Genomic DNA, 16,877 nt, shown 5'->3' with positions numbered 1-16,877 from the left:
AGCAGACAGGGGATTATTTGTACTGATTTGTATATAAAGCCAACAGACAGGAACTCCACCCTTCACTACGGGAGTTTTCATCCTGATGGGGTGAAGGATGGGATTCCTGGAAGTCAATTTTCAAGGATAGACAGGATTGTTAGACGTGCTGAACGCAAAATTGAGCTATCGGATAAATTCCGCTCTAGAGGGTATCCATTGGAGACCCTACAAGGGCAGAGATGGCGGCGGAGACAGAACACTAGGGGGATACCCCGTACCCCTTTTGTATCGACTTATAATATCTGTAATGACGTCGTGGCTCGGTCACTACGTAGACATTGGCATCTCCTTCGTGATGGCTTTCCGAGGGTACCGGAATTCAGGTGCCCTCCTATGATGTCCTTTCGCCGGGCCCCTACCTTGCGTGATAAACTACAAGTTAGGTTGGCACCACCGGTACAGTCTCGCACATCTAGAACAGGCATGTTCCCCTGCTTGTCCTGTCATATGTGTAATAGTATCATAAGAAGCAATAGATTTCAACATCCTACTTTGGGCACGGAGTATCATGTCAGAGGTCATTACACCTGTGACTCTAATCATGTGGTGTATTTGATTAAATGTCCTTACAGTTTCATATATATTGGCATGACTACTCAGTGCCTCAAGATAAGGATTTTAGCCCACAAATCAGCCATTAGGAATGGCACGACAGGACAGGCAGTGTCTTATCATTTCATTAACTTTGGACACAATGTTTCCCAGCTGAGGGTAATGGCCATTGACGGGGTGTCACCACAATGGCGAGGAGGAGATAGGCAAAAAGAATTGTTACGCACAGAGGCAGGGTTGATCAGGAGATTGGATGTGATGGGGAGTGCAAGACTTAATAGAGAGTTGGACTTGGGCTTCTGTGTTTAATGGCTGGATGGTGTAATGGTTAAGTGCTCTGCCTCTGACACAGGAGACCAGGGTTCGAATCTCGGCTCTGCCTGTTCAGTAAGCCAGCACCTATTCAGTAGGAGACCTTTGGCAAGTCTCCCTAACACTGCTACTGCCTATAGAGCGCGCCCTAGTGGCTGCAGCTCTGGCGCTTCTCCGCCAGGAGAAAAGTGCGATATAAATGTTATTTGTCTTGTCTATTTGTCTTTAATCTGTAGTGATCCCTGTCTTTTGGTTCTGAGTTAAATAACTGTATTTATATTCTTCTAGTTTGAACATAGGTTGTTTTTATTTGTATCTTTCAGACCTACATGACAGCGCAGCAGGTGAGACTGGCAGAGTTTCCCTTTAACTTCGCTGTGGTAGGGTGAGTGCTGCTGCTTCTATACATTGTGAGCGTCTATGTTGCTATAACTACATGGGCGGACTTCTCGGCCACTCCGGCACCACCCACCGCTGTGATGCGGAGGCTGTTGTTTCATTAGGAGGACAGTGGGGGCATATGATTGGCCGTCAGCCGTCAGCTGTTTGGAGTCATCTGACTTCTCACATGACTCCGACGTCACGCCGCTCACTTCCGTGGATGGAGGTGGCGGCTTCTGCTTTGATGCGCTCTTCCCCTGGTTTTATACAGCGAGGAGCTCTCTGGCTTATCCTGATTGGTGAGTGACCATTTAAAATAATAGTGAGCTATTGGTCTGTGAGTGTTGGTCAGTCTCCCATCAGGTCCTCCTGGAATGCGCTCTCATGATTGGTCACTGGGCCCCAGGTGGGCGTGTTTTGTACTATATATATGTGTATATGTGTTACTTTGTGTTATATGATCATTGCAACTTGGCCTGAGAAGGCCGAAACAGCGGTCTGTTGTTGCTATCATCCCTTCACTGATTAAACTCTAAGAGCTATAATACACTGTGTGGTGCCTTCATGTGAAACTCTCCCTAATTACAGTCTGAAATGTCTCACAAGTGGCATCATCTTTAGTCCTGTCAGGTGCGTAATGTTTGTTTATGGATAGTTCTAAAGCCAGTACAAAATATATTTACTCGAGTATAAGCCTAATTTTGGGCCCAAAAAAGTGGCCTATACTCGAGTCAATTCTCTGAGTAACCCCCACAGTGCCCCCACAATATGCACAGAGGTGCATCATCTGAGAGAGGCCACACACTTGATATTTCCATGGGAGGTCCCAGCTAACCTCATCTCAAGTTGTAGCCTTGGAAGGCATACAGATTAGTGAGAATCTTTGCATTCCTATATCAAGTTTTAGATACATGACTATAGTGGCTCTGCATTCCTTGCTTTATCTTTATGCCAGCTTAAAATCTGCAATAGGAGTTCTTTGCATGTGCATCTCCATTGTAGGCCTATGTTCTGCATTATTACTGCAATCTGCTGAATTTATGCTGCTTTTTATTCTGTCGGCCATGGCTGTGAGTGGCGTTGTGGTTGTGGCTTTGCAACTCCCAGCTTATACTCGGGTCAAACATTTTTTCCAGTTTTGTAAGGTAAAAGTTGGGGGTCAGCTTATACTCGAGTATATATATATATATATATATATATATATATATATATATATATATATATATATATATATATATATACAGAGGGTGCTGCAGCACACAACAGGAAAATAGTGACAGGGGCTCTTGGTTACGCTTTAACGCGTTTAAGCTCACCAACTGCGCCAAAGTGTCCCCGATCTGGTGAGTCCTACTCTAACCAGGCAAAAATGCTAGTTTTTATCAGCGTTCTAGTGGGAACCATGCCAAAAGCCCAGGGGTCAGCTAAATGGGAGAAATGAAATTAAAAACACCTCACCTGCTACTAGCTACTGACTGAACTATGAGCACCGCTCATTTATATGCTTAACTGTGCTAGAGATGGGCGTGGTTATGCACGCTCACAGGGGAAAATAATATAAGCCAAGGGATGAGCAGCACAAACCGAATTTTATGCAATACTATGCAAAGTATGCACGCAGCACTGGAGAACCCCAATCTCCATAAGAAATATATAAATACAGAGGTATTCATAGTATTGCATAAAATTCGGTTTGTGCTGCTCATCCCTTGGCTTATATTATTTTCCCCTGTGAGCGTGCATAACCACGCCCATCTCTAGCACAGTTAAGCATATAAATGAGCGGTGCTCATAGTTCAGTCAGTAGCTAGTAGCAGGTGAGGTGTTTTTAATTTCATTTCTCCCATTTAGCTGACCCCTGGGCTTTTGGCATGGTTCCCACTAGAACGCTGATAAAAACTAGCATTTTTGCCTGGTTAGAGTAGGACTCACCAGATCGGGGACACTTTGGCGCAGTTGGTGAGCTTAAACGCGTTAAAGCGTAACCAAGAGCCCCTGTCACTATTTTCCTGTTGTGTGCTGCAGCACCCTCTGTATTTATATATTTCTTATGGAGATTGGGGTTCTCCAGTGCTGCGTGCATACTTTGCATAGTATTGCATAAAATTCGGTTTGTGCTGCTCATCCCTTGGCTTATATATATATATATATATATATATATATATATATATATATATATATATATATATACCTGGTCTCCCAGAATGCTCAGGGGAGTGTGGGGGGAGGGGGAATTTCACATAGCTAATCAACCTAGGCTTGGCATCACTGGGACGGCAGGGCTGCATTCATTATATGGCAATATATAGATATAGGAAGTGTTTTATGACTGAAGTCTGGCTGGATTAGCTGCATGCTTGTTTCAGGTATGTGATTCAGCCACTACTGCAGCCAAAGCGATCAGCATGACTGCCATACAACTGGTATTCTTTAAAGCGGGCCTAAACTTTTGCACAGCAGACAAGGAAAACACAGTTGGCTCGAAAGAAAAGTATGACCATAGAAATAATCGGTGTCATGGGCGTAGCAATCACCCCTATGACCTCTGCCATTGCAGGGGGGGCCCAGAAGCTTTGGGGCTCCCTCCTCCTCCCTCTCCCCAACTGCAAGTGCAGCCAATTAGCAAAGAAACCTTCCCGTTCACTCACAAATATGTGTATAGGCGCGTGTGTCATTTCTTCCAGCTTCCAGAGGCTGCTTTACAGCAGAACACTCTCTGCTGCCATTCTCTGGCTCCCGATCCCGTGGGGTTCTGGGACAAAGGGGGCCCCATGTATCATTTTTACAGGGGGGCCCTATTAAGTCTAGTTACGCACCTGATCGGTGTGATTAGAAAAATGAAAAGGAGTCTTTTGCTAGTTGCCTCTTGATGACCTGCGTGACTTGAGGTTTGGCGAGGGTGTGTGTTTTTTTACCCAAATACATCAGGTGCCCCTCATCCCAGAAAGTTGGGAGGTCTGTGAGAATTTCCCTACCTGTAAACATTAGCAAGCAAAAATCAAAACAGGGACAAGGAAATCAACAACAACAATAATAAAAGTTCTATAACTGTTTCCCCTGCGTGACTCCTGCCCTTGGCAAGTATAGAAATATGCACAAGAGGACAGGCAGCATACTTATATATCATTATATTTTTGATGGGAGGTTTTCAGTACAGATAAAGAGATAAACAACATTCCAGAGTCAACAGAGAATGCCATGTAAGGCTTAACAAGAACAACGGCAACAAAAAAGTTCTATAAGGCTTTAGTGAGTCAACTGACCTATTAAAACGCTGTAAAACCAGGATGGGGAAGAGGAAAACCAGAGCAAAGGCCACTGAAGGGCAGCTATGAAAAGTGTGTGTAAAATATGCAGGAATGATATCCCTCCCTTCCTGAGGGGTTACAGTAGAGCTCAATGTATTATGTAGTATGTACAGTAATACTACTGCAAGGCTGCTCTGTACCCAGAACCGGGTCTCATTTATATGCCTGTTGTCGTGACCTCAGATATTTTTGGCCATGGAGCTCAAATGTTGTATCTAAAGAGAACTCTTCTTTGAAATCTTTTATTTTTCTATTATATGTTCTGCTGTAAATGACTGCCTCCTTTCCCAGGAATTTTAAGGACATTGAACAATAAAGTTGAGTGCACACAAGGCTGACTTTTGACATGTTCAACCTATGCAGCCTCCGTATGCTACCATGAAAGGAGGGTGCCATTTCCCTTCTGAGCAGTTACTTGACTCCCTCTTCTGCCCCCACTTCACATAATGGAGTGGCCAACAAAAGAAACGGAACTGTTTCTACACTGTATGCAGGCCCGGCCCGCCCGTGATGCCAAGTGAGGCGACTTCCTCAGGCAGCAGAAGTCTGGGGGCAGCACCAGGCAGAAACAGGAAGTGAAGAGTGTGCCTGGCCAACCTATACTGGGTGTACCTGTACCTGGCTGACCTATACTGGGGCAATGTACAGTACCTAGCTACCAATACTGGGGCCACCTATACCTGGCTACCTAGCTATACTGAGGGTGTTTTGGGGGGCTCACCACAGCTATTATGTGCAAATTGTCAGATACTGTGCGTTCATTCCAATTTGGGGGGGGGGGGGGGTATCCTCACAAGTTTGCCTCAGGCAGCAAAAAGTCTAGAACCATCCCTGCCTGTATGAGAGTATGGCAGAGATTCTGGTAAACTGTACAAATGTCCTGTATGATTTAAAGCCCAGCTCTTTTTTTAATTAACTTTCCCCCTAACTAACACCAAGGAGGGCATCCCATTCTTAAAGGATACCAGAAGTGACATGAGACATGATGAGATAGACATGTGTTTGTACAGTGCCTAGCACAAATAACTATGCTGTGTTCCTTTTTTTCTTTCTCTGCCTGAATGAGTTAAATATCAGGTATGTAAGTGGCTGACTCAGTCCTGACTCAGACAGGAAGTGACTACAGTGTGACCCTCACAGATAAGAAATTCCCCTTTTTATATCTTTCCTGCTCTCAGAAGACATTTTCTGCTAGGAAAGTGTTTTATAGTTGGAATTTCTTATCAGTGAGGGTCACACTGTAGTCACTTCCTGTCTGAGTCAAGACTGAGTCAGCCACTTGCATACCTGATATTTAACTCTTTCAGGCAGAGAAAGAAAAAAAGGAACACAGCATAGTTATTTGTGTGCTAGGCACTGTACATAGCCATGTTACATAGTTATTTGGGTTGAAAAAAGTCATTATGTCACTTCGGGTATCCTTTAAAGGAAAAAAAGTGCCCCAAATAGGTGTTCACCTGAATCAATTAAAGCCTTTGTATAATCCAGTGGCTTCTCCGTCCTCCTCCATTGGCCCGTTCCCGAACTGTCCCCTCAGCCAAACCATTGATGAGCCCTTTTTAGTAAACAGCAGGATAAGAAAAAGAGTGGAGAGTGAGGCTAACACAACCCACAGTTAATGCCAAAATTCATAAAAATATATTACTTTATTGTATCAAAAAGACAAAATAGACACACAAACAATCAACATTAAAAATTAGCTGGGTGGCCACCCCACGACCATGCCGGTACCTTCTCACTCATACTAACACAATAAGTTCTGAATCACTGGATCCAAATAGAGAAATCAAAAACAAGATTCCGGTTGCTCTTAAAGGGGCCGACTGGAAAGACCCATACGCACTATGTTCACAGATATAATTCCAAGCATCAGCTGTATTGAAGAACATTGGCTGCCAGCATGACCAATAATTGGTAATAAATGATGTGCTGAACTGTATATTCAAGCTATCTGGGTAATGTCTTTCAATAATGCACATAAAAAAGCGGCATAGCCATCAAAGGCGCATAAGCAGCCATGCAAGCCAGAAAGCCATCAGAAGCACGAGCAGCGGTGCGAGCCAGAAAGCCAGCTTTCCATGCAAAATGTCAGTTTTATCTTACCATCCGGATGTCATTCATATATGGCTATACAACCTTGTTGTCTCAGGTGATTTAACCAGGTCCGTGATGGTATTGATCTCCTGTGTCCAGGGTGCAGGATGCCGGCCACTGTAGCTATTATATAGAGGGTCTTTGAGTTGGTATCAACCAGATAGGTCCTCCAAAGGGGAGTCTCTCCAGCCTCAGGTGATCGTGCGATTGAGTGCATAGGCGTACTGCCGGTCGAAATCCAGAAGTGTGCGGTATAACTCGGCAGGTTAGCGGGGACACAGCGTCCAGCTAATGAGCCACGCCAGGTCCACATGACATGTTTCGCTGGTAAGCGACCAGCTTTCTCAAAGGAAGCGTGGTGAATGGCCCCATGCAGCGGCAGGAGCCTTTTGAAGGACGCCGCCGGAGCGGCGGAAGTGCGTCAACTCCCAGCAGCCACCACGTCCGCCGCACGTCGGCCGGAAGCCGGAAGACACACCACCTGCACTCCAGACGACGCACAGAGAGACGGGGGGACACTGTGCCCCACCCCCAAACCGCCGCGCGTGGAACGCAGGATGTTAATAACACTGCGTCCACCACGGGGGAGAGGGGGGAGAGTAACAGGAGCGCACATCAATCAGGAAAAAAAATTTTTTTTTTTGCAAAAATAAATAAAGTTCAGCCAGAGAACATACTTGCTCGCTCAGCACTATTACAAAAATTACAGAACCCGAGTCAAATAGATAAGTGGCCCAAATATCCCATAAACCGATTCATGAATTTAACAATAAAGTATAGCCACAAACATTGGCCATACTGGGGCAACCTAAGTACATTATACGGTGCCCATATAAATAAGGGGAGGATGGGGGGTCCCTAAATATAGGACACCCCCAATCAAAACCTTCATCAACACCTCAAGGCTACAATAAGAATATATGCAGCCAGAGAGTAAAGGGAATGCGTGAATGAAGCTGTGGGGTACCAACAGGTAAACACAGGCATGGAAGGTACCCACAGTCACACAGGTCATCAGAGTGGTAAAAACGTCGAAAAGCCAAAAGACTCGTTGAGTCCTGGAGGCTCGGTCGCCGCCAACTCGTAAATCCACCTGGTCTCCCTCTGCAATAGAAGGCGATCCAGGTTACCACCACGTATTGAACCGTGTATACGGTCCAAACCGACAAAGCGGATCTGATCATATCTGCCGCCATGCATGGTCCTGAAATGACGAGCAACCGGAGTCAATACAGACAGGTCAATTTGGCTGTTATCTTTGTTTTTCTTTTTTCCCCGGGACTGGTGATATGCTCACCGATCCTGGACCGAAACTCCCGTTTGGTCTTTCCTACATAGAAAGCTCCGCAGGGACAAATCAATAAATAGACGACCAATGTGGTCTCACAATTTACAAAGTGTGCCAAGGACCATTGTCTGCCATCCGGCAGCTTCACATCTCTTCCCACCCTCACATAGCGGCAGACAGAGCAGCCTCCGCAAGTGTATGTGCCTGTGACACGGCAATGCCCCGAACCTGCACCTGATCCCTGGAAGTGACTCCTAACTAGGAGATCACCCAGGGAAGGGGCCCTACGGAAGGACAAAGCAGGTCTGGGTGGCATCAGGGGGCCGATAAGGGGGTCATTCCGTAGGATGTACCAGTGTCGTTGCAGGGCATGTGTAATCTTCGAATGCTCAGTACAGAAACGTGTGACAAAACGTGGGGAGTCATTTGATTGAACCCGGGTGGATGGTTTACTTATCAAAGAGTCTCTGCCACTGCACCGTGCACGTTCATAAGCCTTTCTCAAACATCTATCCCCATAACCCCTTGCTCTGAATCTGGAACGTAGGTCTTTAGCCTCCCGCTGGAAGGTCTCATCCCCTGAACAATTCCGTCTAATGCGGAGATACTGGCCCGTGGGGATGCCCCTTACTGTGTGGCGGGGATGGAAGCTGTCTGCCCTAAGCAGGGAATTTGTGGTCGTGACCTTCCTATAAAGGGAGGTCATTATTCTACCAGAATCATCCACAGAAATTAATAAATCGAGAAAGGGGATGCTCGTTCCTGAAAACTCAGAGGTGAAACGGAGGTTACGGTCATTGATGTTGAGAATCTGGATAAATTTCCTTAGATGGGGCATGGTACCTGACCATAGAATGAGGATGTCATTTATGTACCTGTGCCATGATAATATATGGCACAGGTACATAGAGAGGGCCTCACTGGAGAAAATCGTCCTTTCCCACTCCCCCAGGTACAGGTTGGCGTACGAAGGGGCACACGTAGTGCCCATCGCCTCGCCCTGCGCCTGGAGGTAGTGGTTCCCCTCAAAAACAAAATAGTTGTTCGTTAGCAGGAACTCCAAGATTGAGGACAAAAACATACTATGAGGTATGCATTGTACACCAAGTTCACTTAAAAAAGTTTCAACGGCCTGTACGCCCTTGTCATGCGGTATGCTAGAATAGAGGGCCTCCACATCGAGGGCCACCAAGATTGTGCCCACTGGTACTTGTAAATCATTCAAAATTTGTAAGAGATGCGATGTATCCCTAATATAAGATGGCAGAGCTTGAACGTGGGGTTGCAGATGTTTGTCCAGATATATACTGATTCGTTCAGGGCGCCCCATCTATCCAGAGGGATAGATGGGGCGCCCCACACCTCAAAGATCAAAGCTTGCTCTGGATACATCTATCCCCATCTATCCCTCTGGATACAAGAATAATACCACCTTCAAGCATCCCAATTGCCGCTTAAGTATCAAATAGCGGCAGATGAATATCAGTGGAACGCAAGGAAGTGGATTGAATTGTTGGCTGGAGCGCAGACGGAAGTGACGTCGTGCTTATCCACCATCTGACCAGAAGTGAACCGCCGGACTACGCGAGAGGCTACCCGGTGGAGACCGGCGTTGTGTGAGTAGGCCGAGAGCGCTCGGAAGGCGCGTATGCAGGAGCCATTAACTGAATTATATTATGGGAACTGAGCGCGTATTTATTGGACTCGCCTACTACGATCCACAGGAGGGTGAGCTTTCTCTTGCACGTATAGCAATACCAGCTAACGGGTTGTCCATTGCGGCTATTGGATCCCATTGGACCCTGTGGATTTTTAATAATAATATTGAGAATATCATTGGCAATTTGTGTATATTTATGGAGAATCTCTTTTAGCAATTTTACAATTATCACTACAGACCTCTACCATTTTTGTGTCCTATGTGTGCACACGCTATTTTTAGACAAATTGATAATTTCCAGTATACTCTGGTGTGTATGTGGACTGTAGTTGTAAGTGACGTGTAGATGTGCAATATTTTTATATGGTCCTTCTCTTTCCTTTTTTATGAAATAAATGACACATTGATTATATACCCAGTGCTCCTAATTCATTATATATAATTGATCAGCCTATAGGTGGGAATTAGGGGGATATCCCGCCAGATAAGGAAGCAGCGGGTAGAAGTTATTTACCTATTGTGATTGGGTTTATGTGAGGTGTGTCACTAGAACCCCCCATTTTTAGAGTCATCTATTATACTAGCAGCGCCCCTTGTCGTGTTTTTCATAACTTTAAAGAGGCACTTAAGTCTAGAAAAAAAAGTGAGTTTTACTCACCTCGGGCTTCCCTCAGCCCCCTCCCGTCCCCGCCGGCGACCACTTCCGGTTTCGCCGTCAGGACCCGACATGCATGGGAACGCAAAGATTATTCGCGTTCCCAGCCAAAATATCACCCCCTATACTGTTATTGCGGCCACCTGGCCGCATAGGGGCGATATTTTCGCTGGGAACGCGAAGAATCACTCGCGTTCCCATGCCTGTCGGGTCCTGACGATGAAACCGGAAGTGGTCGCTGGCGGGGACGGGAGGATCAGCGAGACACGGAGGGGGCACCGATCGGCTGCAGGGGGCTGAGGGAAGCCCCAGGTGAGTAAAACTCATTTTTTTTCTAGACTTAAGGTTCACTTTAAGGCCCCTTTTACTCTTGCCCGATGCATCGCCCCACGTTATACTTCCCCACAGCAAGGGCTATGCATGTCTGTTTTTACTTTCCTGGGGCTTCCTCCAGCCCCTACAAGTCATGTGTCTCTCCCCACAACTCCGGTCTTCCTCCGCCTCCCGCTTGCAGCCTCTGAACCCCGGATGGGTCGTCATCTCCTATGCATTTGCAGGCGCACACCCACTTCACCAGGAGTGCACTGCGCCTGCGCAGGTCCCCAGGCCAGACTTTGGACATGCCTGCTTTAGGTCATCCACAAAAATCCTTGTAATTCTGGCTCTCCGTAGCTTTACTGGGCAACCTGTAACAGCCTTTTTTTAACAAGCAGCCAAAACCAGAATGCGTTCCAGACTCCACTAACAAGCGATCATTCCTAAACTACTGGCAGAAAAGATTAAATAATTTTCTTTCCACCTGGAAGTATAAAGCTTATCAAAGATCCTAGAGAGAGTTGTTGGTTTTTGGACTATATATAACCAAGTGTCAGTTTAAAGTTTGCATACCGCGCACAGCAGATTCATTTCAATGTATGACCTCATTGTCTCACTATTCTGTAACTGGAGCTGTGCTTTTTTTTCCTTCTCCTGCCTTTCATGATTTCTCGTGGACACGATTCTGCTAAATTATTACAGAACAAGTCTTTCATAGCCAATATTCTCAAGGTCTGAGGCTTTTTGGAAACTGTTTTTATAATGAAGAAAATACAAAAGTGCTCAGCTCATCACAAAAAAAGGTATAAAACCGAGTTTGGCACAGTACATGTGTGGGGTAATGTCTGCTGAAATCTACAAGATTCCCATTCTGTTAGAATACTTTGTGTATGTACTGTAGTTGTTTATCACCAGCAGGCAGCCACAGGATGCTGGGGTCCTGGACTCATTTTCTTCCAAGTGTCTCATCTGCTTGGAGTTGATGTGTTCTTCTCATGCTTTAGTGGGTTTCCACCCACAACCCTAAATCTAAGTACAGCAGTGTTCTCCCCAGGCTCTTTTAGCCGGGTGCTCCACCCGGCTAGTTTTGGTGAGCACCCGGCTGTTATCAGCTCACCCCCTCCTAGTCTGTAAGCACAAAAGGAAGACACGGCACTCAGGAGCTGTGTGCAGCAACAAGCTGTAGTGAAGCAGGCAGTACCCTACATGTTTCGGGCGGAGCCCTTCATCAGGTGTAACGCCCCCCCCGTCAACACAGGCAATTTATACCCACCCCCACTTCCTGGGGGTGGGTATAAATTGCCTGTGTTGATGGGGGGGCGTTACACCTGAAGAAGGGCTCCGCCCGAAACATGTAGTGTACTGCCTGCTTCAATACAGCTTGTTGCTGCACACAGCTCCTGAGTGCCGTGTCTTCCTTTCGTGTTTACCTGTTTGATTGCTGGTGTGGTGGACCTGCATGACACTGAGCACCGGCTGGCCGACTTATTGTTGGTTATACCTGAGGTGAGGTGATCTCTTCGTTTCTGTCCTAGTCTGTATCAGGATTGAGCACAGAAGCACCAGCCCTGAATTCTCTAATCTCGCCCCACCCGTCTACTTTTTTATGTCACCCGGCTACATTTTCATGCCACCCAGCTGGAAGAAATTTCTGGGGAGAACGCTGGTACAGGTAATCCCTGGTTAAAGAGGAGCTGTCAGCCCTACTATCTCAGAAAAAAGAACACATCTATAAGTAGATAAATACTTGCTCTGCTTATATAACATATGTATTGCACTGCCCACATTTTTATTTTAGTGATTTTTCTACAGTAAAAAAAGAGAAAATCCTTCTTAGCATTTCCCATTTTAACTGTGGCTATTTTGAAGCCAATCCTGGTGTCATTTCCTCCCTTACTATCCTCTGCCTGATTGTGTATGCATTGCCCGCCCTCCACTATACAAAGTGCATTGTCTTAGCATGAGAAATATTGGCCAATCAGAGAGGAACAGTGGTGTGGGAGGGGAAAACAGAAGGGAAAGAGGCTTCATCCAATCAGGCTTCAATTAGTTAAGTCTGAGGGGAAGTAGAGAAGCAAAAAAGGACAACCCAGCATGCCCTGCAACTTCTTTTTTGTGTACCAAATTTTGTGTGTACCAAATAAGAGTCAGGTAACCTGGAGAATGATCATTTATCAGGCAGCACAGTGGCATAGTGGTTAGTGCTCGTGCCTTGCAGCGCTGGGTCCCTGGTTCGAATCCCAGCCAGGTCAACATCTGTTAGGAGTTTGTATGTTCTCCCCGTGTCTGTGTGGGTTTCCTCCGGGCACTATGGTTTCCTCCCACCTCCCAAAAACATATAGATAAGTTAATTGGCTTCCCCCTAAATTGTCCCTAGATTAATATATCCACTACACAATATAGACATAGGACTATGGTAGGGATTAGATTGTGAGCTCCTCTGAGGGACAGTTAGTGACAAGATTATATATATACTCTGTACAGCGCTGCGGAAGATGTCTGCGCTATATAAATATTAAATAATAGTAATAATAATTATCAACAAGAAAAGTAATAGTGATTTTAACTTTTGGATTGCCTGGTTAGCATCTCTATTACTTGTTTACCAGATAAAAATAAAGAATTGATTTTATGGCTTTTTTAAAATCAATTTTCTCAAATACTAAAAAGGTCTTTTTGAAAACATTTTATTATTTGTTCCACAGAATCAAATTTCACATTTTCAGTCAAATTTCATATTTTCAGTCAGTTCCTATCAGCGGGTCGTTCGTTGGGGACTTCATGTACACACTTTTCACTTGGTTGAAATGATCGTTCCTGACCGTTTTGGCTGGAAATCTGAAGTGTGTACAGATGTCCAACGACATTGCTAGCCACCTCTTTTGCAATTAACCAGAATGGATCGCATACCCTGCTCCTTGTGTTGTGCTTGAGCATTAAAAGAAGTCCCAGTAGGGGAGTGCAGCTCATGCATATACCCCTTTTCACTCATCATAGAGCAGAACATGGTGCTCAGCCAGGTGCCAAACAGAATATATGTACAGCAATTGTTACCTAAGGTGCCACTCGAAATTACCTTTACAAATCATTTAAAAAAAAATCTGAAGGCTTACTACTAAGAGGAACTTAAACCAAGGTTTGAACTGCATTCCAATCAGTAGCTGATACCCCCTTTCCCACAGGAAGTCTTAACCTTTTCTCAAACAGATCAACGGGGACATCTGTATGGCTGATATTGTGGTGAAACCCCTCCCACAGTGTGATGTCATGACCAAGGTCCTGACAGTTTGCTGTCTGTGAGCCTTGTTGTGGGAAATAATGACTTTTTCCAACTGCCATGCAAGCAATATCTCTATTTGTGCATAAAACTCTCAGTAACGAACATTCCGTACAGATCACCTGGTGGGGCTAAACATGTCACCACCAGTGATAAATTTCAGAATGTAAATCAGGGTGAGGAAATATTTTACAATGGGCAAACACTGACTAAATAATCTATAAATTCTTATTGTAAACACTTTTATTAATTATGTTATTTTCACTACAGTTCCCCTTTAAAATATGTTTGAACAGCACAATTATTATTATGTATTTATATAGCGCTGACATCTTCTGCAGCACTTTACAGAGTACATAGTCATGTCATTGACTGTCTTCTGAGGGAGTCGCTATCAGACACTACTGTAGCCTAATAGACCAACAGGCCTGCCAGGCAACCGGCATTGGCTAAAAGAAAATAAATATGGCAGTTTCCTTATTCCTCTCATTTCAGTTCCCCTTTAAAACTTCTGCTTTCAGTGTATCTTGAACATGCGTGACACCCGTGTGCTTTCTTAATCCGAGTGAGCACGGATTGAGTGGCCATTTTTAATATTTAATAAAATAGTGAATGGTTTTACGCTATGGAGGGATACATTTTTTATCTTTGAGGTACCAACTGGGAAGGTGGCCTTCTAACGACCCTGCAGGCTTATATATAAACCCAGTCTTGGAGAAAGGTCAAGTGGAACTTGCTTTACTCTCCTTTGGCGGCATTGAGCACGCTATGTCCATTGTATTTTAAATAAAAAAAATCAGCCTGCCAGCGCCGATCGCTGGTTGGCAGGCTGATCGCTGCAGTCCCCTGTTTACAGATGCCCGTCAAATCACTCTCCTTGCGAGATGACACCGTATGGTGGCGCGGAGGAACAACAGAGCCACTCTGCCGCCACCAATCTGCGTTAGGCGGTCGGCGAGTGGTTAAAATAATACCTTTCTCTTTTTCTGTAGAATATGAGAAACACTGTAAATTCAAAAATAGCTTTATATATTTTATAGGATAACCATGCTTCCACTAGAAGTGTAAGAGTTGCAACATAGATGTCTGCAAGCTTTGTGGCAGCTTTTAGTGACTCCAGCTACCCATTGATTTACATACATTCCGCCACCTCTGTGACACTGTGGAAGTCCGACGGTAATGCGCTGTTGACTTTGCGGCGGGTCACCTGGCACTTCCTGCACAACGCGTAGCAGTGTGTTAGGCCCCATTGCCTTGCATTGGTGTTGAGTTAGGCCCCGTTCACACTTGCAAAAACTGGAATGGATGTCCGGATCCGTTCCGTGCGCATCCGGACCGGATGCGTACGGTTGCACTCCGGATCCGATCCGTTTGCATCCGTTTTTTCATCAGTTACTGATCCGGTTGATATCCGGATCCATTTTTAAAGAGATAACAGACTATATAAATTCTTGGGGTCTGGGAGGTCTGCAGAAGCCCTGGGGTCATTGTTGGAGACAGCCTGACGTGTGGAGACCATCCTTGGATATAGAGACTGCAGTTTGGACCATGGATCCAGTGTTTTTGTACTCATTTTACCTGGGAATTGTCTCCTTTTTGATTTTTACCTATACTATGTGGGAAGAAGGCGTGCCCCTTTGCAGGAGATGGTGGGTGCACCAGGCAGGTAGTTGCTGCACCTGTAAAATCAGGTCCTCAGGTGTGTAGGGCCTCACCTCTTCGTCTGACATGCTGCCAAATATCTCCAGCCACAAGTCACTGCTGCTCCACTCCTCAAACGCTCGGCCCATGTACCATCCAAAATGGCCGCTATGACCATAGAAAATGCATAGGAAGTGGGTAGAACGTCCAGATTTTATAGCCAGTGTGTTGCCTCCTTTCCGTTTCTCATTGGTTTCAGCTGTGCGGATGGTGCAGTTAGGATCCGGTCCGGGTGCAGCGGCCGGATCCGACATGCGTGAAAAATAGAGCAAGTTGGAAAAGTGTCGGGAGTCCGGATCCGATCCGGATCCGGTCCGCGTGGAATGGACGAGTATGTACGCATCCATAGACTATCATTGGATTGCCAAACGTCCGTTCCGTTTGTACTGTATACGTTCCGGATCCGGTCTGGAAAATCCTGACTGCTAACGCAAATGTGAACCGGGCCTTACCGTGCAGCAATGCAAGGTAACCCAAGGCACACTAGCATTGCAAGTTTAAAAGAGGCCTTAGGCTTTGAGTCTATTGTTAGAAAGTGGTAAGTAGATGGCTGGATATAACTGTGTAAGTGCCTGTGGCTCTTTTCTGCAGGGACCAAAATTTGCATACCACTGGAGCCAGCTAATACTTTAAAAGACAACTGAATTGAGAAGAATATGGAGGCTGCCATATTTATTTCCTTTTAAACAATATCAGTTGCCTGGATGCCCTGCTAATCTATTTGGCTGCAGTAGTGTCTGAATCACACCAGAAATAAGGATACAGCTAATCTTGTCAGCTCTGACAATAATGTCAAAAACACCTGATCAGCTGCATGCTTGTCTATGGCTAAAAGTATTAGAAGCAGAGGATCAGCAGGATAGCCAGGCAATTGGTATTGTTTAAAAGGAAATAAATATGTCAGCCTCCATATCCCTCTCACTTCAGTTGTCCTTTAAGATTATAGAAACCTTGCATCATAATCGTTAACTCTTTCTTGTGGTAGCTTCAAAAAAGCATCCGGAGCAGCTGTGCTGTCAAATGACATGTCTTCTGCTCCTGGGGCAAACAGTACTGACTGCATGCTTTTCCTCAAAGGAGTATAAATACATTTAAATGTTTATGTCCAGATCAATGTCAGCAAATAGCGCTTTTGGGTTCCTCATGGGCAAGGGTGCTTCTCTTGGCTCAGTAGACTTCTGCATAAACCCTGGTGAAATAAGGTGGGAATTGTGACTATATGCTTTGGGCTATATCCCAAAAACATACAGATAAGTTAATTGGCTTCCTCCTAAATTGGCCCTAGACTATGA

The 16,877-nt window shown here is 45.3% G+C and overlaps 1 protein-coding gene across 6 annotated transcripts in view; it reads left to right on the top strand.

Moving 5' to 3' along the window:
• The window catches only part of LOC137542203 (rho GTPase-activating protein 39-like), a 246,130-nt gene that overhangs the window by 55,257 nt on the left and 173,996 nt on the right, over nucleotides 1–16,877 (top strand). The window contains exon 4 of one of the 6 annotated variants that reach the window (XM_068263945.1): nucleotides 1,230–1,250. The exons of the other annotated variants lie outside the window; for them this stretch is intronic. The gene's annotated coding sequence lies outside the window, so the exon portion shown is untranslated. The remainder of the gene's footprint in view (nucleotides 1–1,229; nucleotides 1,251–16,877) is intronic. 6 annotated transcript variants of the gene reach the window in all.

The sequence above is a fragment of the Hyperolius riggenbachi genome, chromosome 12 (assembly GCF_040937935.1).
Source record: "Hyperolius riggenbachi isolate aHypRig1 chromosome 12, aHypRig1.pri, whole genome shotgun sequence".
Classification (NCBI taxonomy): Eukaryota; Metazoa; Chordata; class Amphibia; order Anura; family Hyperoliidae; genus Hyperolius; species Hyperolius riggenbachi.
Note: the sequence above shows the minus strand (reverse complement) of the source record. Positions and strands in the feature narration are given on the sequence as shown.